The 23,547-nt window shown below is 46.4% G+C and overlaps 1 protein-coding gene across 12 annotated transcripts in view; it reads left to right on the forward strand.

Moving 5' to 3' along the window:
• Nucleotides 1–23,547, forward strand: part of PTPRQ (protein tyrosine phosphatase receptor type Q) — a 2,012,995-nt gene that overhangs the window by 60,013 nt on the left and 1,929,435 nt on the right. The window lies entirely within an intron of this gene.

Genomic DNA, 23,547 nt, shown 5'->3' on the forward strand with positions numbered 1-23,547 from the left:
TGCTATCAAATGTATCCTCGAACTGATGTGGCAGACATGAGTCTGCAGACACCACTGGACATAGAAGAACTGTAAGTAAAGTCTGACAGGTGTGAATTGATGTCATGAAGAAGAGAAGATACGTGGGCACACTAAACCTGATATATGGATATCCAGAGAATGAAGGTGTGATTAAAGTGATGAAGTAAACATATGTGCGAATGTGACAAAATCCATATACACTTAGATGATAAGTAACAAGAGATGCAGTAGATATATATACGCAGAAACGCAAGGTAGATAAGACAATGTGGAAATATAGAAGTAGGAAATATAACGCGAGTAAAGCAGCCATGTTGAGAAAATGGATGTCAGCATCGTATAATAGTAAGTGAGAAGCCTCGAGAAGGGAAACCAAGGCTGTGGAGCTGACAGGCGCTGGAATACAGATTTTTGCAAGAACAAAGGATATTTGCTTGGCTCAGAATCAAGGATGCCACAGCAAGAAGCAACTGCAAGGCACGAGAGGAGTCGAAGAGGATAAGCTACATACGCAGGATATATTTCTCTTAGATTAAGTAAAGGAGAGAACATTGAACAATCAAAAATGCAGAACGCACATGCAAGATGGAACAACCAAGTCTCCACAGGCACAGGAAAGAGTAATAGCACCCAATATAATTGAATCAAATAGCACTAAATAAAAGGTCAGAATGGACAAAATCATGGTATCCTCACTCGTGATTCAGGACTGGAAAACAAGGCCTATTCATAAAGCTCCAGGCGAAGATACCAATGTATCTTCACACCCTTTAAAGTTCTGAGGAAGGGAACAGTCAGCAAGGTCAACTACAGAGAAGAAGCCTTGACTTAGGGGCCTAACTGATGAGAGATGGTAGGCTAATTTGTTAAGGTGGGCTGTTGTCTGACGTTGTTCCCTTGCACCTGGGTTTTCATTGCTTATGTGCTGCTAATTAACTGAATTTCCAAGGTCTGAAGAGAGCGCAAACCAATCATGAGGGCCATTGTAATGGTGGACCATATATTGTTGCAGAAGCCTATCCGCTGCTGTTGTTATGCTTTTGTTTTATTAGTATTTTATTTAGTTAGAAATTGTTCAAGGCATGCCTATCAGATAAGGGGCAGCCAATGATGATGCTTACACTCATATAAACTATAGGTATATATGTTCCATTAACCAATCCCTCCATTCGGTAGGTTTTTACTGTTTGCCACGTAGGATGATGTCAGAGCTGACATACATCGAGGTATAAAACCTTTTGCTTAATTGAAATGCGTTGAAAGTGTCTGAGCTACAATCTGTTCGCCAGGTTTCCCTGCTTTATTGAATTGCTAATAAAGTAGTATTTCACAATATTATTTGAGTCTGTCTGGTTATTTGGGCTTGAGATTATTTATTTGGTAATCCCATTCGGCACTTGGAATGCTCCAGCAGCTACTGCATACCATCCTAGGGAAAGGTCTGCGGCTGTTGACAGCGTTCATCGCAACAGTCCGGTCCATCAAATCCCTGTTGGGCATGATGTCCTCCTGCCTCCATCTGGTCCCCTTTTGCAGGCTCCAGATTTGGCCCCTCCAGGAATTCCTAGACGCCAGGTGGCAGCAGGTCATAAGCACAGACAGAAAGACGGACAAGATGGGCCACAATCGGGCATTCCGTCAAGCTCTTGATTGGTGGCCAGTTTGTCCACATTTAACTCAAGGTGCTCCTTTCTGGATCCCTCAGTACCAGGCTACAATCACAACTGATGCCTCTCTGGAGGGATGGATGGCTCACACAGGATAATCTTACACCAGAGACCTCTGGCTTCTAGAGAAGAAGAACTTGCACATAAACATCCTGGAGCTCTGGGTGGTCTTCTGGGTCCTCAAGTTGTTCCAGCCTCAGTTACAGGAGAAGGTGGTGTGGATCTTCATGGGTCCCGCAGCTCTAGAGTTTGGGCACAATTCCCTGCCGCTGGAGTGCAAGAAGGTGCTGGCCAAGGGCAGGGCTCTCTCTACATTGTCTTGTTACAGACAGAAATGGAAGCTCCTCACAGTGTGGTGCAGGACATAGAAGATTCTGCCTCTGCAAATAATGGCTCCACAGCTCCTCCCATATCTGCTCTTACTGGCTAAAGCTGGGCTGGCTCATGCCTCCATCAAGGTTCAATGGCTGCCATATCCCAATACACATGGGTGTCAGGCAAGCTCGCCCTGGCTCATCAAGGAGTTGCTCAAAGGCTTCTTCAGGACTTTACCGGCGGTGAACATGGTCTTGACTAAGCTCATGGGGCCTCCATTTCGACTAATGTATCATGCCCTCTGAAGTTTCTTTCATGGAAGACTGCTTTACTGGTGGCAATCAACTCGGCCAGGAGGGTCTGCCGATCCAGGCCCTTTCCTACAAGCAGCCATACTTGGCTTCCACGCTATAAAGGTGGTGCTGCGGACTCATCCCACCTTCATGCCAAATGTTCCTTTGGACTTTCATCTCAATGAGACTTTGGTCCTGCCAGTTTTCTTTCTGAATCCTTCTACAGTTGCTGAAAGGGCATTGCATTTGCTGGACGTTGCTCGTGCCTTGAAGTTCTATGTGGCACAGATGAATGATTTCAGAAGAAGTCTCAGCTTTTTGTCAATTTTGGACCTCTGGCACACGGGAAGGCTGTGTCTAAGGCTTCCATATCCAGGTGACTCTCCAGATGTAGTATGTACTGTCATCGTCTGGCCAACAGACCTCTTCCAAGCCTGCCAAGAGCCGACTTCACCAGAGCTATTGCGGTTACGACAGCATGTCTCTCTGGTGTTCCCCTGCTCGACATCTGCCTGGCTGCTGGAGGTCTACCCACACCGTTACAAGATTTTAATGCATTGATAGGGATTTCAGGGAGGAGTCCCGGGCTGGCCAAGCGGTGCTACGCAACCTGTTTGTTTGAGGTGAGTCTGTTCCAGGGGTAAGTGTATTGCTTCTGTGAGCCTTGCCACCTCCCGTGGTTGTGCATATGTTTTGCGGTGTAATCGTATTCATGAGCATTTGAATCCATGCAAGATGCCATGCTGGAGAAGGGACAAGTTACTTACCTGTAACCCTTGGTCTCCAGCATGGGTCTTGCATGGATTCACATGCAAACCCTCCCTCCTTCCCCTCTATGGTTCTTCTTGGTTCATACTGCCACTTTACACGCACTACCAAATCTGAAGATTTCCGCTAGGGGTGGCGATTAGGAGGACGATTGTCATTGACTGGAGGCAGTATGATGCAAAGGATACTGATAGGCTATAGAGGAGACACAGAGTTTTCAGTTTAAAGCGAAACTGCTTTCTTTGTACCAAAGATTCCCAGCCTGATGGGGAATATCATGAGCATGTGAATCCATGTAAGAGCCATAATGGAGAACAAGAGTTACAGCTAAGTAACTTGTCCCCAATCGTTAGACTTCTCTATTAACTTGTTCATTAGGCAAAATATCATGTCACGTTCAATAAACATGTACATGGCATTGTTACTTAAAAGCTGGCACTTGTTAGGTTCTGAAAAGGTAATCATTAGTTTGAAATAAAATAAATCAAATTGGTCCCTGGTTCGATCCAGTCTACATGGCCAGTGAGTTATAACGCAGTAGGGAGCCATCATCACATAGAATATTTATATCTGTCCTCATGTTGCCACTCTTTGGTCAACAAATGCTCTTTTACCAAATGTTTATATTTGGAAAGCGGTCAGCGAAAAACAGCATTTCACAGTGGAGAGTTGAGTCTACTACACAAAAAGCTTTTTGTGTGTTTTTACACAGACTTGAGCAGAACATTGCAACTTATTTGATGGTTCCCAGGAATTCCTGCAATTTTCTCGTGCAGAAACATTCTCCCTAAATGTGTGACTAGCTGCTGCACACCTGTCCCCTAAATCACACTGTTTTACTTAGATTTGCATTTCAAATGGGGGCAGGTGTTTATCAGCAGCTTTACAAACCCTCAGTAAAAGCTGCAAAGTACTCTTCACATTTTACGGTGGGTGTGGCATGACGTGTTGGTGGCATGGGCTTTAATTAATTCACCAATTGCATTATGTAACTTTGGCTATAGTAAGTAACATCAGCCACAACAATGCTCTCGTATAATATCAAACGCCAAATAATTCCCAAAGCATACCGTCACCAAAAATAAAAATAACTTGCTGGAAAGAAATTACATTTAATAAGATGTTTCCTTTCTACTGACCCCTGTACAGTAATTATGCCAATCTTTTTAATGTATTCCTAGCTGTACTCCTACCACCTGCACTCTAGTGCCCTGGCTTCCTTCAATTTGAACCCCTCATTGCATGCTGAGTTTGTCTGACATTCTCTCTGAAGGTGTTCATTATAATAATGGTAAACAGAGAATGTAACCATCCGTGTGCTCCTTCACTAATAATTTTTGGGTAGATGATTGGCCAACAAAACTTGAAAGCACCCATAGTTTGCTGTGACTGCCTAAAAAGTAAAAACCCAATCGTGTCTTCTAATCTAACCTTTTGAACTTTAGGAATAACAGCTATGAAGTAAGGCCTTCTTTACAGTCATTGATGTTTAAAAACCCTTCGCCAAGAGCAGAAGAACCCACGTGCCTTTCAGAAAAGCCTTAAAAACATGTCTCTTTGCCTAACTTTGTCTATGCTAACATCATTCAGCTGTTTTGTCACTGATTTGAGGCTTGGGCCCCACCACGACACCATGCTGCTTTCTGACTTCTATATGCTACGTGTAACTGGTTGCAACATCGCCATGATGCCCCTGTGTTTAGGCGCTTCACAAATGTACAAATAAATAAATAAAAATAAAATACAATTTGCCTCATTATGAGTTGGGTGATGCAGTAATATTTTGGCAGTAATTCCGTTGCTGTCACTTTTTTGTGTGGTAGCGGTATTACTGCCAGTTTTACTGCACCACCAAATTCTGATTACCTCTAAAAAATTGGCAGATTTGTTGGTTAGTGTAAATCTTGAAAAATCTTCCTGAAATCCTTTGATATCCATAATTGGTGATTTACACAACCTTACCACCGCTCGTGATCCAGGAGTAAATCCTTTGTACCGAGTGGCAATAAAAGTACATTAGTGTGGTGGTAATTCTGAGGAAAAACCACAGAAATACCACCATACTTGTAATGAGGCGTAAATGTATGCATTCAAAAAATGGTAAGTTAAATCCCCCATAGCATGCTACCAATAGACAGGTGTTAAGACGGATTTCTGAACTCTGTCCTGGTGGCGCAGAAGTTCAGAAGGCCAACCTAATTACTTGGAACAGGGTAACCTCTGGACGAGCCAGACCAATCAAGGTAGCGATCGCAGCAGTCAAGACTAGGTCTCAAGAGGGGTGAGGGTGACTGAGAGCCCGCAATGAGCACACAAAGCAAGATCACTTACAAACTACTCCAAACAGTTGTTATATTAAAAATATATACACATTTATTTCAAGGCCTTTAAAACAATGACCGTAGCGAGAAAATCACAATATAACAATATTAAACCAACACATACCATATCAACACAATATATATACAAATACGACAGTCGCAAGCGTTATATGCACGAAATGTGTAGTCCACCTAAAAGGGAGGGAAAACAGGCAGTGCGAAATAATGCTTAGACCCAGTTCACCTTCAGAGGCACCTAACTAGATGGAGGTCCGAGCCCTGCGAAGAGTGGAGCCTTGTGCTCAAAAGTACCTGCACGCGCTGGTGCCAACGGGCAAAAGGAGAAGCTCTTCGAGGGAAATCAGGCAGTTCAGTTTAGTGCACAAAAGAAGAAGAACAAGTTCCGCGACTCAAGCGCAGCCTCCACAGTGGGCAGAAGCAGAGCGCGAGTACAAAAAAGGGTGCTGTTTTACACAGCGGGGAAAAGCAATGGGCTCCTGCAGGAGGGCGACCAGATCCTAGCTATGCTACTCACCGGTCCCCGATGCAAGCAGACCCAGGCTTCTCCGCGTCAGTTTCAGCAGCTGGCAGGTCCAGAAGAGCAGGGAACGCCTCGTCGTCGTGTTGAGAAAAAAGACGTCCCAATCGAAGAAACCCGCACAGTTTGTTACCACAGCAGGGCAACGGAGCGGCCGTGTGTATCTGAGCCAAATGTACACTACTCACTTCAGACTTGGGAACGCCAAGTGTACGAAGCGTGTGAGAGTGACCAGGACTCGAAATACAACACAACCTGGCGGCGGTTACAGAGCAAGACTCCCGTGTAAGCTGGTCAATTAGCTGGATGGCCCAGAGACGCTTCCGAAGGCTTACTGGCAGGAGATGGTGAAGATGCCGAGAATAGCTGTTCCCGCTATTCCAAAGGGTCGAAGTACCAGTACAGGCCTTCTGGTTCGATCAAAGGTGAAAAGGGTTTCACAAGGCGACAGCAGTGCAGAGGAGAAGTCCTTCAGCGGGTCACCAGCGATTCCTCGGTCCAGCCTCTTGGTTGCAGGATACTTGGCTCCTGTATTCCTTCGTTCGTGAGAATTCAGGAGATCGACATGGTAGTGGTGTTTCCAGCCCCCTCTTATCCACGGTTCCCTTCGCGCCAAAACGGAGGGGACCCAATGGGAGATCCGCTCATCAACACTCACACCATTCGTGGACCAATCACGGACCACGGTGGTCCCAGGCATTCACACCACCCTAGACTCTCTGGCACCCAGGATGTGCATTGGGACCAGACATCCCAGCCCCCATCCTGGAGGCACACACAAGACATGTAGAAGCCTGCAAAAGCATCCGTGTTTCGCGGGAAAGTACATGCCCAAATAAGGAAGGCCCCGGGTCGGCTCGACCTGGGGAAGGTGAAGGGAGCAAGACGGTCAGCGGACAGGACAAAGGAGCCTCGTGGTCTGGCCATTTTGGGAGCCAGGCCACCATTTTGGGTTAAGCGCGAGAAACGCGCTTGGAACGCCAAAAGGAGCTCAAAACACGAGAAACGATCGCTGCCACCATTCCCGTCCCTGAATCACTTGCACCGATCAGATACAATCCTAAACGAGTATCTAGGGCCTGTAGAAGGCTAGAGACCCAAGAGAGCTGTAACTTAGCTTACAGTGCCCATGTGTGTCATGTTGCACGAAAGCCGCAACATGATAAAAGAAACTACGGGAAACAGCGTTCCCCGGTACTGACTGTCTTAAGGGCATGTCAGTTTCCCCGTAAGAAAGGAGCGAAAGCCCAGAGGAGTGCGGCAGAAGGCTGCACTTCTCTGGCAAAGTCAAGAACAAGGTGAAAAACAACAGCAAAAAGTTTAGGGGTTGCCACATGGAAGGAAAATTACCTACAATTATGAAATCTTTCCTAACACTCGCCCCTCCCAGACTATGGACAGGGGGAACTAATCCACCCCTGGATGAGTCTCTTGTTCAGGTCGGTTAAACATTCTGGACAACCCATCAGCATTGCTATGTTGGACACCTGGCCTATGCTCAATAGTGAAGTCGAAGCCTTGTAGACTTATGGACCACCTAAGCAACTTTGGATTCTCCCCCTTCATGTTCATTAGCCACTTTAAGGGCTTATGGTCAGTTTGCACAGTGAAGTGGGTCCCATAGAGATAGGGCCTCAGCTTCCTTAGGGCCCACACAACAGAGAAACATTCTTTCTCTACCGTGGACCATCTGAGCTCTCTGTCCTTAAGCTGGTGGCTAATAAAACCAATAGGGTGTTCCTTACCCTTCTCATCTACTTGTGATAGTACAGCTCCTATCCCAGTGTCAGAGGCGTCCGTCTGCATGATAAAAGGTCTTTGATAATCAGGGGCCCTGAGGACAGGGGCCTGGCACAAGGAGTCTTTTAAGCCATTGAAGGCCTTCTCACACTCGTCGGTCCAAGTTACCTTCTTGGGTTTCTTCGGAGTTGTGAGGGCAGTCAGAGGGGCAGCTATGGTGCCATAGTCTGCCACAAAATTGCGGTAATACCCCGTGAGTCCTAAGAAGGCTCTCACTTGGGTTCGCGTAGTGGGGGTAGGCCAGTCTTGTACTGCTTGTACTTTACTGGGAAGAGGCTGTATCCTCCCTCCACCTACTTCATGTCCAAGGTAAACCACTGAGCCTTGTCCAATCTGGCATTTACTAGCCTTTATGGTCAAGTGTGCTTTCTGAAGAGCCTGGAGCACAATCCCAAGGTGTTTCACATGGTCTTCCCAGGTGGCACTGAAAACTGCTATATCGTCCAGATATGCAAGACAGAATTCGTCCAACCCATTCAACACATGATTCACAAGCCTCTGGAAAGTGGCAGGTGCATTCTTCAACCCGAACGGCATTACCCGGAATTGGTAAAGGCCGTCTGGAGTAGAAAATGCTGTCTTCTCCTTGGCATGTTCTGCTAAAGCTATTTGCCAATAGCCAGCAGTGAGGTCAAACGTGCTGAGGTACTTGGAGGCAACCAAAGTATCCACCAGCTCATCTGTTCGAGGCAAGGGGTGTGCATCTGTCTTGGTGACAGCATTCAGAGCCCTGTAATCCACGCAGAACCTCAATTCAGAAGTGCCTGCCTTTGGAACCAAAACCACAGGGCTAGACCAAGGACTACTAGAGGGTTCAATCACCCCAAGGTCTAACATCTTGTTGACCTCGGTCTTAATATAAGACCGTACTTTGTCTGACATCCTGTATCCCCTACTTTTGGTAGGTACACTGTCTCCTGTGTCAATGTTATGTTTGCACCAAGGTGTCAAACCAGGTGACTGTGAAAACAGGGGGGAAAACTGCCTAAGCAAACTTTTCACCTCAGCCTGCTGATCAGAAGTCAGGTGAGGGGCCACTCGGACACCCTCAAAGGAGCTATCTGAAGGACCGCTTTGGAACAGGTCGGGGAGAGGTTCAGACTCCTCTTCCTCAACGTCTGAAGCCAGTAGCAGGGCTGCGATTTCGACTCTTGGGACGAAAGCCTTCAGTCTATTCATGTGAAACACTTTTGGAGCCTGTCCAGGCCTTCCAAGGTCCACTAAATAGTTAACCTCACCCAGGGGCTCCACCACTGTGTAAGGGCCTGACCATTGGTCCTGTAAAGCTCGAGGCCTTATGGGATTCATGATCAGGACTTGTTGACCAGGTGTAAAGTTGATGAGGGAAGCTTTCTGGTCGTACCAATGTTTCACCAGCGCTTGTCCTGCCTTCAATTTATCACTAGCCAAGCCCATCAGAAGTACCATCCGTTTTCTGAGCCCTAGCACATAATCAACTACGTTGGTAGTAACAGGGGGAGTGGGCATCTCCCATCCCTCTTTGTCGATGGCTAAGGGTCCCCGTACGGGATGACCGAACAGAAGTTCGAAGGGGCTGAAGCCAACACCCTCCTGTGGTACCTCTCGGTAGGCAAACAGTAAGCAAGGTAAAAGAAGATCCCATTTTCTTCTCTGAGGTTCCTCCAGAGCCCCAATCATGCTTTTTAACGTTCTGTTGAAACGTTCCACCAGACCATTGGTCTGGGGGTGGTATGCAGAAGAGAACTTGTAGGTGACCCCACATTCTTTCCACATAGCCTGCATATACTTCGACATAAAGTTGCTGCCACGATCCGACACAACTTCTTTAGGGAAGCCAACCCTAGTAAATATGCCAAGTAAAGCTTTTGCAACTGACTTGGCAGTTACAGTTTTCAATGGGATGGCCTCAGGATATCTGGTTGCATGGTCGACCAGCACCAGGATAAACCTATTGCCTGAGGATGTTTGCGGGTCAAGGGGACCAGCGATGTCGATCCCTACCCTTTCAAAGGGTACCCCCACAACTGGGAGCGGTACCAACGGAGCTTGGATTGTCGCGCCAACCTTACCAGACAACTGGCAGGAGGCACAACTCCTGCAGTGACTTTCTACTTGCACCCCCATCTTGGGCCAGTAGAAGTGCATGGATAACCTTTGCTTGGTCCTCTTCATACCAAGGTGACCAGCAAGGGGAACTTCATGCGCCTACTGCAGGAGGAAGGGCCTAACAGCAAGGGGAACCACCAACCTCCTATGGTCTCCTTCTGTAGACTCTGTGGGCTCACTATACAGGAGTCCACCTTCCCAATAAATCCTATGCGTCCCAGGAGGTTCACCCTCAAGCTGGGAGCAGGCCTGTCTCCTTAGGCCTTCCAGAGATGGGCACTCACGTTGGCCTTTACTGAATTCGTCCCTATCAGGACCTCCTTCAACTAACAAGTCTTTTAGTTCAGGATGATCGTTGGGGTCAAATACTTCAGGCATCGCCACCTTCTCGTCAGGCCTGGGCGATTGACCAACTTCCTCCACCGCAGTGGTAGGCGAGCTCGGGGGAATATTCTCTTTCCCTCGTCTTGACTTGTTGACTCCTTTCGCCCCCCCCCTTCGGCTGGGGCAGCGTATTGGTCTTGGCCAATGCTGCCCGTGCTTGAGACCGTGTGTAGGGTCTTTCGGCAGTGTCTCCTACGAGCCCTAAAGCTCTGAGATCATTACCTAACAAAACCTTTCCCGGGACGTTTCTCTGAATGCTCACTGGAATCCTGACTGCTGTACCATTTAAAGTAAGATTTACAGGTATTACTGGGAACATACGGAGTGGGCCGTCAGCCAACTTAGTGGGCATCAGAGTAGCTCTGGCAACTTCCTCTGAGTCTACCAAGGTAGAATCCACTACAGTGCGACTGCACCGCCTATCCCTAAGAGCTGGAGTATCTACTCCATTGATCAGCACACTGTCTTTAAAGTAGTGCTTGGTATTATCCGGAATCCTAGCATAAGCCTCTGCGACTTTAGGCTCCCAGGAACCCAGGGAAACTAAAACTACCTCAGCCTCTATCCCGCTGGGAAATGAGTCTGAGGAGAAGGATGCTCCTGTAATCTCTTCTTCCTCGTAGGAGGAGAAGGCCAGATTAGCGGAGTGGACCCCCAAAGGTCTAACCTTACACCGGGGATCCCCCTTCATGTGGTCAGTTGCTCCACAAGCAAAACAAGATCCATTGGGTCTGTTTACATAGGGAGGCTTATTGTAACCAAAGTTCTGTTTCAGAGGCGGACCTCCACTACCCTGTGAGTTCTCTTGTGTCTTACCCTTATTTTTCTTTTTGTGGCCCTTATGAGAAGAAGATTTATCAGATTCTCCACCCTCCTTATCTTTGGACTTTTTCCCTTCCTCCTGCTTACCAGGATGAGTTTTGTCCTTATGGGACACTCAATGTGACACCCATAAGTCTGCTGCAATGGCCAGCTTCTTAGGATCTATCTCCTTCGAATCGGCCAAATGCTGCTTAAGCTCCGGGGAAGAAGATGCAAAAATGTGTTCCAGCATGACAAGATTTATCATGCCTTCGAAGGTAGAAACCTTATAACCTTCGACCCAGCCAGTTAAGTTTTTCAAGGATTCAGTGACATAAGATACCCAAGTTTCACCTTCCTTTTTCTTATACTCTCTGAAACGTTTCAAATATTGGGCTGGAGTCTTCCCAATTTTTAAAATGAGAGTTTGCTTTAACATTGCGAAATCAGCTCGCTCAGCCTTCGACATTTCCGTAATGGCACTACAGCCAGAATGGGGCAGTCTGCTGAGTAACCAGGCAATCATATCAGCATTGTCAACTTGTTGAACTTCGCATGCATATTCAAACGCATTCAGCCAGTCCATAATGTCATTCCTTTCTTCATACACACTGAGCAGATCTTTCGGAAACCGTGGATGAGAGGAAGCCCCAGACCCATGTCCAGGACCCTTGGACCCATTTGCAAACTGAAGCTTGGCCAGTTCCAACTGGTGATCCCTGTCTTTTTGTTTTTCTGCCTGTTCGATTTTTAGTTTGGCTATGCTGAATTCAAGCTCCTGCTGCCTAAACCGCAGCTCTTGCTTCTTGAATTCAAGAATAGCCTCCCCATCAGCACTGGCAGAGGAAACATTAGACATCTCGTCCTCCCTGTCCTCGTGGTCGCGATGGATCAGTGCAGCGGCAGAACTGTCAGTTCTACCAGTGAGAGCAGCCCCACCACCTTCCGCACTGTCCTCAGAAGTTATAGCGTCAAGCTGCGCTTCTTGCCACGCCACGATTCTTTGGATCATTTCCAATTTCATGCCTTGAGAGGAAACACCTCTCTCCGCACACATCTTTTTCAATGTTTCTGATTTGGAAGCATTTAAAGTTAACACGGTATTTGCTTCCATACTGTTAGATAGGACTATGGCCTTTTTAAAGTTATACTACAACAATTCACTACGTGTCCTGGTTGGAATAACCTGAAATGCCCTAGTTCGTGCGCAACACTGGATACCTTCAGTCGTATCCCACCGCTGCCACCAATTTGTAAAGACGGATTTCTGAACTCTGTCCTGGTGGCGCAGAAGTTCAGACGGCCAACCTAATTACTTGGAACAGGGTAACCTCTGGACGAGCCAGACCAATCAAGGTAGCGATCGCGGCGGTCAAGACTAGGTCTCAAGAGGGGTGAGGGTGACTGAGAGCCCGCAATGAGCACACAAAGCAAGATCACTTACAAACTACTCCAAACAGTTGTTATATTAAAAATATATACACATTTATTTCAAGGCCTTTAAAACAATGCCCGTAGCGAGAAAATCACAATATAACAATATTAAACCAACACATACCATATCAACACAATATATATACAAATACGACAGTCGCAAGCGTTATATGCACGAAATGTGTAGTCCACCTAAAAGGGAGGGAAAACAGGCAGTGCGAAATAATGCTTAGACCCAGTTCACCTTCAGAGGCACCTAACTAGATGGAAGTCCGAGCCCTGCGAAGAGTGGAGCCTTGTGCTCAAAAGTACCTGCACGCGCTGGTGCCAACGGGCAAAAGGAGAAGCTCTTCGAGGGAAATCAGGCAGTTCAGTTTAGTGCACAAAAGAAGAAGAACAAGTTCCGCGACTCAAGCGCAGCCTCCACAGTGGGCAGAAGCAGAGCGCGAGTACGAAAAAGGGTGCTGTTTTACACAGCGGGGAAAAGCAATGGGCTCCTGCAGGAGGGCGACCAGATCCTAGCTATGCTACTCACCGGTCCCCGATGCAAGCAGACCCAGGCTTCTCCGCGTCAGTTTCAGCAGCTGGCAGGTTCAGAAGAGCAGGGAACGCCTCGTCATCGTGTTGAGAAAAAAGACGTCCCAATCGAAGAAACCCGCACAGTTTGTTACCACAGCAGGGCAACGGAGCGGCCCTGTGTATCTGAGCCAAATGTACACTACTCACTTCAGACTTGGGAACGCCAAGTGTACGAAGCGTGTGAGAGTGACCAGGACTCGAAATACAACACAACCTGGCGGCGGTTACAGAGCAAGACTCCCGTGTAAGCTGGTCAATCAGCTGGATGGCCCAGAGACGCTTCCGAAGGCTTACTGGCAGGAGATGGTGAAGATGCCGAGAATAGCTGTTCCCGCTATTCCAAAGGGTCGAAGTACCAGTACAGGCCTTCTGGTTCGATCAAAGGTGAAAAGGGTTTCACAAGGCGACAGCAGTGCAGAGGAGAAGTCCTTCAGCGGGTCACCAGCGATTCCTCGGTCCAGCCTCTTGGTTGCAGGATACTTGGCTCCTGTATTCCTTTGTTCGTGAGAACTCAGGAGATCGACATGGTAGTGGTGTTTCCAGCCCCCTCTTATCCACGGTTCCCTTCGCGCCAAAACGGAGGGGACCCAATGGGAGATCCGCTCATCAACACTCACACCATTCGTGGACCAATCACGGACCACGGTGGTCCCAGGCATTCACACCACCCTAGACTCTCTGGCACCCAGGATGTGTATTGGGACCAGACATCCCAGCCCCCATCCTGGAGGCACACACAAGACATGTAGAAGCCCGCGAAAGCATCCGTGTTTCGCGGGAAAGTACATGCCCAAATAAGGAAGGCCCCGGGTCGGCTCGACCTGGGGAAGGTGAAGGGAGCAAGACGGTCAGCGGACAGGACAAAGGAGCCTCGTGGTCTGGCCATTTTGGGAGCCAGGCCACCATTTTGGGTTAAGCGCGAGAAACGCGCTTAGAACGCCAAAAGGAGCTCAAAACACAAGAAACGATCGCTGCCACCATTCCCGTCCCTGAATCACTTGCACCGAACAGATACAATCCTAAACGAGTATCTAGGGCCTGTAGAAGGCTAGAGACCCAGGAGAGCTGTAACTTAGCTTACAGTGCCCTCTTGTGTCATGTTGCACGAAAGCCGCAACATGATAAAAGAAACTACGGGAAACAGCGTTCCCCGGTACTGACTGTCTTAAGGGCATGTCAGTTTCCCCGTAAGAAAGGAGCGAAAGCCCAGAGGAGTGCGGCAGAAGGCTGCACTTCTCTGGCAAAGTCAAGAACAAGGTGAAAAACAACAGCAAAAAGTTTAGGGGTTGCCACATGGAAGGAAAATTACCTACAGTTACGAAATCTTTCCTAACAACAGGCGTCTTGCATAATTACTGCTTGATATCATCTTCAGTAAAGTTCACTGCTGATCTTGAACGCCAAAATCCCTCCTTCACACAAGAGGCACTGCCCAAAGGTTTTAGCCCAGCTTCAGTACTATGCCCATCAAGGATACCTTGTGCCCAAGTTGCATTCCAAGTACACATGTACACTTTCTGAGACCAGCCCTCATGGTTGCTCTCCTTTGGTGTGTCCCTGTAATTAACCCCTTATTTGATATATAGTTTTGAAATTTTAGGTTATAGCAGTTAGCATTAAAGAAATAAAACAATACAAAATGAAAAAGAAAATTGTTGAGCGTCAGTGGATATGCTTGACTGTTCCTTGATTAAGATGTAAAATGATTCCAATTCTAGGCCATTTGGACGCCATTTTAGATCATAGCAGTTCATATAAAAAAGCACAGAAGGAGAGTTTTGAACCAAACTTCCATGGCTTCTCCCTTCTTCAAGTCTATTATTGAAAGCTTTACACTGTCAATCCTGTGGTTATGAAGCACACACAGGCACCCATAGCACTGTATGTTCCTATGCACCATCTTGGTGATATGATTGAGTGCCTACCATACAGGACAGTACACAGTGCAACCTTTTGTGCACAGGTGGGGCAGTTTTCATTTGGCACTACAACATGGAGAAAATGGAGAGGTGAGGTTTGCTTGCTATTGGGCCTATCACCAATGGAAAAAATAAATACATGTGTGGGATACGGCTCGCTGAGACTCAATGTATCATATCATGGCAACACGTAACCATGTGTCAGCCGATGTTACAAATGTTGATGACAAGTACTGTACCACCGTTCTTAATCTTGACGTTATTAGGCAAAACCCCTAAGGTGGGAAGCATTACTGAATGGTAATGGTCTTGGACCCCAATTAAAGGACCCCAGTGCGATTTCCTGCCTTTGAAACACAATTCACTTGATGTATAAGCACCTTACAAATGCACAATAAATAAAAATAAAAAATTAATGCCACCCGCCCCCGCCACTGAGGGGATGATAGCTATTAGCACCCAAGTATGATTTCTGGGATAATATATATATTATATAGATTTTATAAGTTGAGAAAGTGCTGTGGATGTTTTTCAAGTAAAAAAAAAATACAAAAGAAAATTAATGCAATGGAAAATGGAGAAGGGAACTACTTTCTGTCCCTTTTCCATTTCCATGGCGGCCATTAGTGGAGTGAAGGGCGTGGGGAAGCGAGCAGGCATGCAGTATCCATGGGAAGGTGGGGAGTTTAGTGCTGCAAGGGGAAGTGGGGAGGTGGTGAACGGCACAGAGGTGGTGATGTTGGAGGCAGACGCATCTGAAGGCTAGTGTCAGCACCCTGGGAAGCAAGAGAGTGAACTCCCACTGCTAAGGGGGCTTGGAAGAATGACAATGCCATGTGGTAATTCAAGTCTTCCAAGCTCCCTGATTGAATGGGAGGCCTCATGACGTCACATGTAGCTAATGAAAAGTAAAGGTCATATCTCACAACCATTTCTCATGGACTCTGTTGATCTGTATACTTGCCGAGATATCCATCCCTGTAGAATTTTGCCTCATATCGCTGTTACCTTTTCTAATTAAGCTTTTAGAATCCTTGATTACCTCCGTAAATTCTCAGAGAGTCTTGTTTCTTTGACCCTTTTCAATCAGGGTTCCACCCTGGCTGCAGTACCGTAAGTGTGCTTGTCTCCGTCATAGATGACCTACCCTGCTTTTTGATCAGGGTGGTGTTGATGCGCTGATTTTATTAGATCTATCTGCGGCATTCAATAACATCGACCACTCCATCCTGCTCAACCGTTTGGCATAGGCTGGTATTTCAGGCATGGTACTGTCCTGGTTTGAATCCTTTCTGACTGACCAAGCTCAATCTCTCGCCCTCTCTTTCTGTAGCTCTTCTCCTGTTTTTCTGACATGTGGAGTCCCTCAGGGCTCTGCCCTATCTTCCCTGTCTTGTTCAATGTCTACATGCAGACTTTTGTCAAGCTCATCCACTCGCTCCTGTGCTACTCCTATGCTTATGATACACAGATTATCATGCGGCTGAATTTATCTCAGTCCGATACTGCCATCCTGCTAAGGAGCTGCCTCGAGGCTGTGGGATGTTGGATGAGTAAAAACTGGCTTAAGTTGAATGGAAATAGCAAAACAAAATAGGTGATGGCTGGAAGGTTTAGAATAAAACTTAACCTCTGGCATTGTTCTGGGTCCCGTGCCTGCTGGGCCTAGAGACCCAAGCTACTCCTCACTGATGAGGCCCAACAAGGCCGAAACATGTTTGGGGATGCTTGTGGTCTCGTGCAGAAGGTATGTGACCTAGCAGTTCGGGCTGGACTGCCCCTTTTGGGGTGGGTCCAAGCCTGATTTGCATATGGTCTTTTCCCTTCTGTAATGGCTTGGCAGGCAAAGAACAATGGTCTGAAGGGTTGCCCAGACCAATGCCAGAGGTTAAGATGCATTCTAAACCATCCAGCCATCACCTCTTTGTTTTTGCTTTGTCACCCCGAGTGGGACGGGTATGCCCAGACGTGGGTCCAGTGCCTGCTGGGCCTAGAGACCCAAGCTACTCCTCACTGATGAGGCCCAACAAGGCCGAAACATGTTTGGGGATGCTTGTGGTCTCGTGCAGAAGGGATGTGACCTAGCAGTTCGGGCTGGACTGCCCCTTTTGGGCTGGGACCAAGCCTGATTTGCATATGGTCTTTCCCCTTCTGTAATGGCTTGGCAGGCGAAGAACAATGGTCTGGAGGGTTGCCCAGAGCAATGCCAAAGGTTAAGATTCATTCTAAACCTTCCAGCCATCACCTCTTTGTTTTCGCTTAAGTTGAATGGAGACAAGACAGATGTGCTGGTGGTTGGTCCTCCCTGTGCTGCATCCTTCTGGACCCCATCTTTCGGGGCTTCTACGATCGGCCCATTTCCAACCCCACCCTCTGTGGTCAAGGATTTTGAATTCAAGATCTCAGCCTTTCTATCAACTGAAGCCCAGGCTGCCACTATTTGCCTGTCTGGTCATTTCCAACTCAAGGAGCTTTGGAAAGTCCTTCCATTCATTCCTTGTCATCTTTGTGCCCCTGTTGTTGCCGCCTTGGTGCTTAGCATCAGTGATTGCTATAATTCTCGTTTTCTAGCTCAACCTGCATATCTCATTCATCGTCTTCAAGTTTTACAAATTCTGGCAGCTAGAGTGGTGATGCAATCCCCTTTTCGTATTCATATTTCTCCTGTGCTACGCTCTGTTCATTGGTTCCCTATGTCCAAACGGATTCAGTTCAAATCCTTATGCATAGTTCTTCGGGTCTTTTATGGTGTTGGTGCAGAATTTCTTCAATGTAAATGTTGGCCTTATGTCCCTTGTCGGACACTTCGCTCACAAGATGCTTACTACATCCAGGTGCCCCTTTTAAATATTTTCGGATTGGAGGCGGCAGCTAAGCTATGGAATCAACTTCCCCGTACCCTTCGGGCAACTGAAAATGCCCTACTTTTTTGACGATCTTTAAAAACGTTTATTTTCTTATACTGGTATTTTCCTGTCTTTTGTGTTGGCATTTCTTGCTAGCGCCAAGATGCCTTTCGGCGTACACTGCACTCTATAAATACACATAAGATAATATAACAAAACGTAACTGTATGTTATGTCAGTGTATTCTATGCAGTGTCTGGATTTTCCGGAGCCAACTAGGTGGTAATAAGGTTGTGTATTACTGATGAGATTTGTGGCAACCTTGTGTGAGGAATTGCCATCTGGGTAGAAGTCCTGGCTTTTTTTATTGTTATTTATTAATACAATGATGTTGCTAATTCCATTTCACAAAGGGAATTCTGCTGTTCAGATTTCCCTTTCATGAGTTCCATGTCACTTGTGCACTGTAGCATCAGTATCCTGATCTGCAGCTCCTGCTCTCGAGTGGCACAGAAAAAAAAGGAAAACCCTCTTCACATTTGATACCTATTTTACATTAGGGCCAATTTCAAAGTTATTTCATGATAATGTATTGATTGATTTTTTCAAACATTAATAACAAATTTTCATAAAGCACATTTCATCAATCTCTCTACTCTACAGTAATACTGAGCTGTTTTGAAATATTCTAATGGGGTCAATTAATCGACCTAGAGTGCAAAGTGCTATAAATGACGTAAATAAACAATTATTTCTTTGATGGCCCATATCCCTTAAGTTTTTAATAGAATGTGGGCCTCCCAAATTCAAAATAATATATCATCCATTTGAGTCCATTGAGGTTTTGTAATCGTCGACTTGAGTTTTGGCTAGATAATCAGTCTGAATTACATCATCTTCAGGACATTGCAATTCCGGTCTGCAGGGGTGTATCCCAATCTTAAAACAAAAAACAAAAACATGTAACTTGGAAAATTGTATGAAGCCATTCTACTCTTTGTTCAATTGACACTTTTTCATTTGACATTAAAGCAATAATTGATTGCAGAGGAACCACTTCGACTTTCAATTCCCACTTATCTACAAATCCAATTCCCACATTCCCCTCTGTACCCAGGGGCAGAAGGCACTTACGCCAAAGAATTATATTTATGGGAGCCCCCAACGTGGGCGTACAGTTACAGACCGTGACTGATGTTCCTATAGCCTGTATTCAATCAAGGTGAGTACAATGAATAAGGTACCTTCTTTCCTTTCTAGTATTTTCAACGCCAACTGTCTGACACCATAAGGTGTCAAATCATCCTGGGGTACTGTATTCCCTCAATATGACTTTTCCTAATGGCCACATGGGTTCAATCCTACCCTAAAAATAACCCATTAAGAATCACGTGAGTGACCATGTTTTTTTCCTATACTTGGCTTAAACAGAGAAGTTGTCTCCTAATAAGCATAACATAATATCCCGGTCTGGTTTTGATGAGCTAAACACCGGCTGTGCATTTTGAAACTGAGTGAGCTCTGTCGTGGGCGACCTTCTTTCCAATACACTCTTCAGGCTAAAAGCTTTGCGCCCGTCTAGAAGAGCTGCGCTGTAGCCCATCCATTTCCTTACCAGTTTTGGTGCCCTCCTGCGGCTTACCACAGATTCTCTCGTCTAGCTCGAACCGTGCCACTTCTGTATCACTTTGCCAATGGTTACCGTCTCCCAGGACTGAATCCTCTGAGTGCCACAGAGCAGGTTCAGAGGTTATAAGTGCCCATTTGACAGCTGAAGTGACAGCCAAGTCTCTGCAGTGAAGGGGCTGCATTTAAGAGGTGCACCCCCATTCCAAACTCTAAACAACTGTGAGATTACTGTCTTGTTGGCACACAAAGCTGCAAATATAAGCCATCCCTGAGTTTAGGGTATGGTGGCCAGCATCTGGCATAGTTATCCAAGCCACATCAATTTGATATCATACATGTGCCAGCCCAGTGATCCCAGTTCAGGATTGTAGCCTTGGGGGTTGCCTGTTTTTGTTCACTAGTGATGACAAGTAACACCCTTCCCAGAGCAACAGACACCCCACTGGAAATTGTCCTGGGAACAGGAATCAAACTGCCCACCCATCCTCAAAGGGAGTAACCACACACCAATGTGTGTCATATCAAAAGGCCTTTGAGTCTATTAAGATGGGAAGGGCGTGGTTAGTGTAGACAGATGGAGCTCACTGTACAGCTGGAGAAAGGGTCTGCCATCTAGTGTTTCTCTGCCTCTGTCCTCCTGTCTCCTCCACTTCCTGTAGCACAAAGCAATCTGGGTGTGATGTCAGAAGGCAAAGTCCACTTATTCCAAGAACATGGACTGGACCCTTAAAGCAGAATAGCTTTAGTCCAATCACTTGCATGCATTTGCCTTAAAAAGAAGGGGTCTCCCACACTTCTTTAGAATCATCTCTGAACTTCAAACCTTCAAGAAGATTTTGTGGGACCTATGACGAATCGAGAGAATTCACCCCTTCTTCCCAAGGTTCCTCATCTGAAGATGCAGCAGAAGCCTCCTGTTGCTCTTTCTTCTTCTTTAACTTCTTCTTTTCTTTCTTTGTTTTGGCAGTCCTTCTGCCAGAGAAGAAATATGGTCTCTCCCCGTCGGAGGCCACCAAGCTTGGTTGGAGGAAACAACCTAAGCAGTGGGGGCTTTTCTAGGTGAGAGCCCAAATGGGGAAAAAGCATAATAGGCCCAAAAAAAACCTTTTGAAGGAAGATCCAACTGTTCAACAATGTTAGATGGAGGTTCATCAATGGCGGCAATGGCGGCAATGAAATGCTGGTTAGCTGAGCAACCGAGTCTAGCTGAACAAGGCACAGTGAAGTCCAGTAGGAAAAGGCGGAAGAAAGGAAAAGTGCAAGAGTAGAGGAGCAGGATGAGCCGTGCTGAGGCAAGGCGACAGGAGGGGCAGAGGAGGAATGCAAAGGAGGAATGAGAGGTAACAAGAAAGAACAGCATCTTACCCAATAGACAGGGAAGGAGGGTTGCAACGCAGGAAGCTGCGGCTCCACCGTGGTTTAAACATTGGTGGTGGCCATTTTGTAAACAACTAGACCACTGCAGGGAATGCAACAGAAAACATGATGGAACCGTGATGTTAATCGTCAGCGTCTCCACAGACTATGCTGGCACGTCATGACAGTATGACCCGCCTCAGTCTGGGGTTGCTGGATTTCCATGGATGTCGCCGATTAAACCGTTGGATCAGCAGTGGGGCGTTGACATGTCTCTGAGGTTCCCAAGATCTTTCCGATTCGGAAAACCATTTCTAATGGATTATGTACTGTAGTGCACCCTGATAATACCTGGAGTCGGTGATGCAAGAAAACTTCATATTCCTCAGGTTCTGGTTCCTTAATCCTCCATTTCGTTTCCTTCCTTCGCTGAAACCTTTCCGGAATATAGGGTTTTAGCAGGGAAGAGTGAAAAACTAGATGTAAACACCCAGGTTCTTGGGTAGTTGTAGTTTGAAGGCTACTGGAAAGGATCTTATGTGGTCCGATATACCAAGGAGACAATTTGGAAGGTTGAATCCACCTTGGGAGGTGCTTAGTAGACAACCATATCATTGTTCCAATTTCCCATTCTGGGCAGCTTCTACATCCTCTGTCAGCATAGTCCTTGTTGCTTATCTTTCTTTTTTCAAGGTCATTATAGGCATCCTTGTGGATCCTGGCCAGGTCTTCAAGTAAGGAATCAACAAAGGGCACTTGTGAATGTGGGAAAACATATAAAAGAAAAGGCTAATTTCAGTGGCAGTATGGATGGAGTTGTTGTATGTGAATTCTGCCCTGGGTAAGAGGGTGTGCCAGTTATCTTGTTCTTTGTTTGTAAAAACCTGATGTACTGCTCAAGGGAGTGGTCTAGTTTATCTGTCTGTCCGTTGCCGTGGGGATGGTAACCTGATGACAATGCTCTGAGGACACCAAGTAGTTTACAGAGTGTGAACCAGAACTCAGAACTGCAACGTGAATTGAGTGCCTCTATCTGATACCACTGTCTGTGGAAGTCCATGCAACCTAAATATGCCACAGAGAAACACTGAAGCCGTTTGTGGGACAGTGGGTGTTCCAGGTAGAGGAGAGAAGTGTGCCATCTTACTGACTGTATCTATTGTCACCGTAATGACTGTATAACCATTGGAAAGGGGTAAGGCTGCTGTAAAGTTGGTAGATAAATATTGCCAAGGACCTAAGGGAGGTGCTACTTGTTGTAGAAGGCCTAATCGCTTGGCTGTAGAGTATTTACTTTTACTTTGTATGCAGATGTGACAAGAAAGTACATAATCTCGTACATCTTTTTTGATGGTGGGCTGCCAGAAAATGCGGTAAATCAGTTTGAGAGTGGCGGCTACTCTCGTGTGTCCAGCTTTCTTGGTTTCATGACACCAGGATGTTATCTTGCTCTGTAATTCTGTAGTCGGAACAAACAAAAGTCTGTCGAAAAACAGACAACCGTCTTCCTTTCTTCGTAGAGATGGGGCATCTGGAGATTGAGAGGATATTTGGCCCTGAGTGGTGTCCCTCACATCTTGAAGAAAAGTGTTGACCTCACATACAAACTTCTTTCTTACCAGTAGATTCTCCAGGTAAGTAGATCCCTCTTCGTCCTTGCCAAATCTTCTGGAAAGACTATCCAATAGGATGTTTAGGTTCCCTGGGAGATACGTGATGACAAAGTCGAACTGTGAGAAATGATAGGTCCACTGTGCATGATGGGAGTTGAGACATTCCATTTGTTGGAGCACTGTGAGGTTGCGATGGTCTGTGCGAACCTCAAAAGGGTGTTTGGCTCCTTGAAGGAGATGACGTCACTCTACACAGGCTTGTTGTATGGCCAGGAGTTCGTTTTCCATTAGTGAGTAGTGGGATTCACTGGGGGTAAGAGTGCGGGAGTAATAGGCAACCAAATGTTCTTCTTTGTCCACTCCTGTCGGAAGAAGTATGGCTCCAATGGCGCCAGATGAGGCATCTGTATCTACAATAAAAGGTGCAGTCTGATCTGGCTGTTGGAGGATGGGGGCACTACAAAACAGGGATTTTTATCGCTGAACAGCCAGGTTGGTTTCAGTGTGCCATTCAAATCGAACGTTCTTTTTGAGAAGGGCCGTGATGGGTAAGACTATGTCTGAGAAGTTTTTGATGAATTCCCTATAAAACTTTGCCAACCCCAGAAAGCGTTGTATATCCTTTTCTGACTGGGGCTGTGGCCATTGCATGATGGCACTCATCTTTTGGGGATCCATTCCGATACCATCCTTGGATAGTATGAATCCCAGATAGTAAACTGAAGAGGCCTAGTAAACATACTTCTTAGGCTTGGCAAGGAGCATATGAAGGCGTAACCGCTTTAACACTTCTGTATGTGCATGAACCTATGGGAAAGTGGAAAAAACAGAATGTCATCCAAAAAGACTATTACTGTGCCAAAGAGGATGTCTGCAAAGATCTTGTCCATAAATCTCTGAAATGTCGCAGGGGAGTTCACCAGCCCAAAGGGCATCATTTGGTACTCAAAATGTCCCAGGGGGGTTCTGAAGGAGGTCTTCCACTCATCCCCTTTGCATACGTGTAGGAAATGGTAGGCACTACAAAAATTGAGTTTAGTAAACATTGTGGCTCCCTGAACAGCTTCTAAGATGTCCCTGATGAGAGGGATAGGATATCTATCTATTGCAGTAACAGAGTCTAGGCCTCTATAATCAATGCACAGTGTTAATTCTCTTGAGCCCTTCAATGGAAT

Source organism: Ambystoma mexicanum, chromosome 12 (genome assembly GCF_040938575.1).
Source record: "Ambystoma mexicanum isolate Mex_15411 chromosome 12, UKY_AmexF1_1, whole genome shotgun sequence".
Taxonomy (NCBI): domain Eukaryota; kingdom Metazoa; phylum Chordata; class Amphibia; order Caudata; family Ambystomatidae; genus Ambystoma; species Ambystoma mexicanum.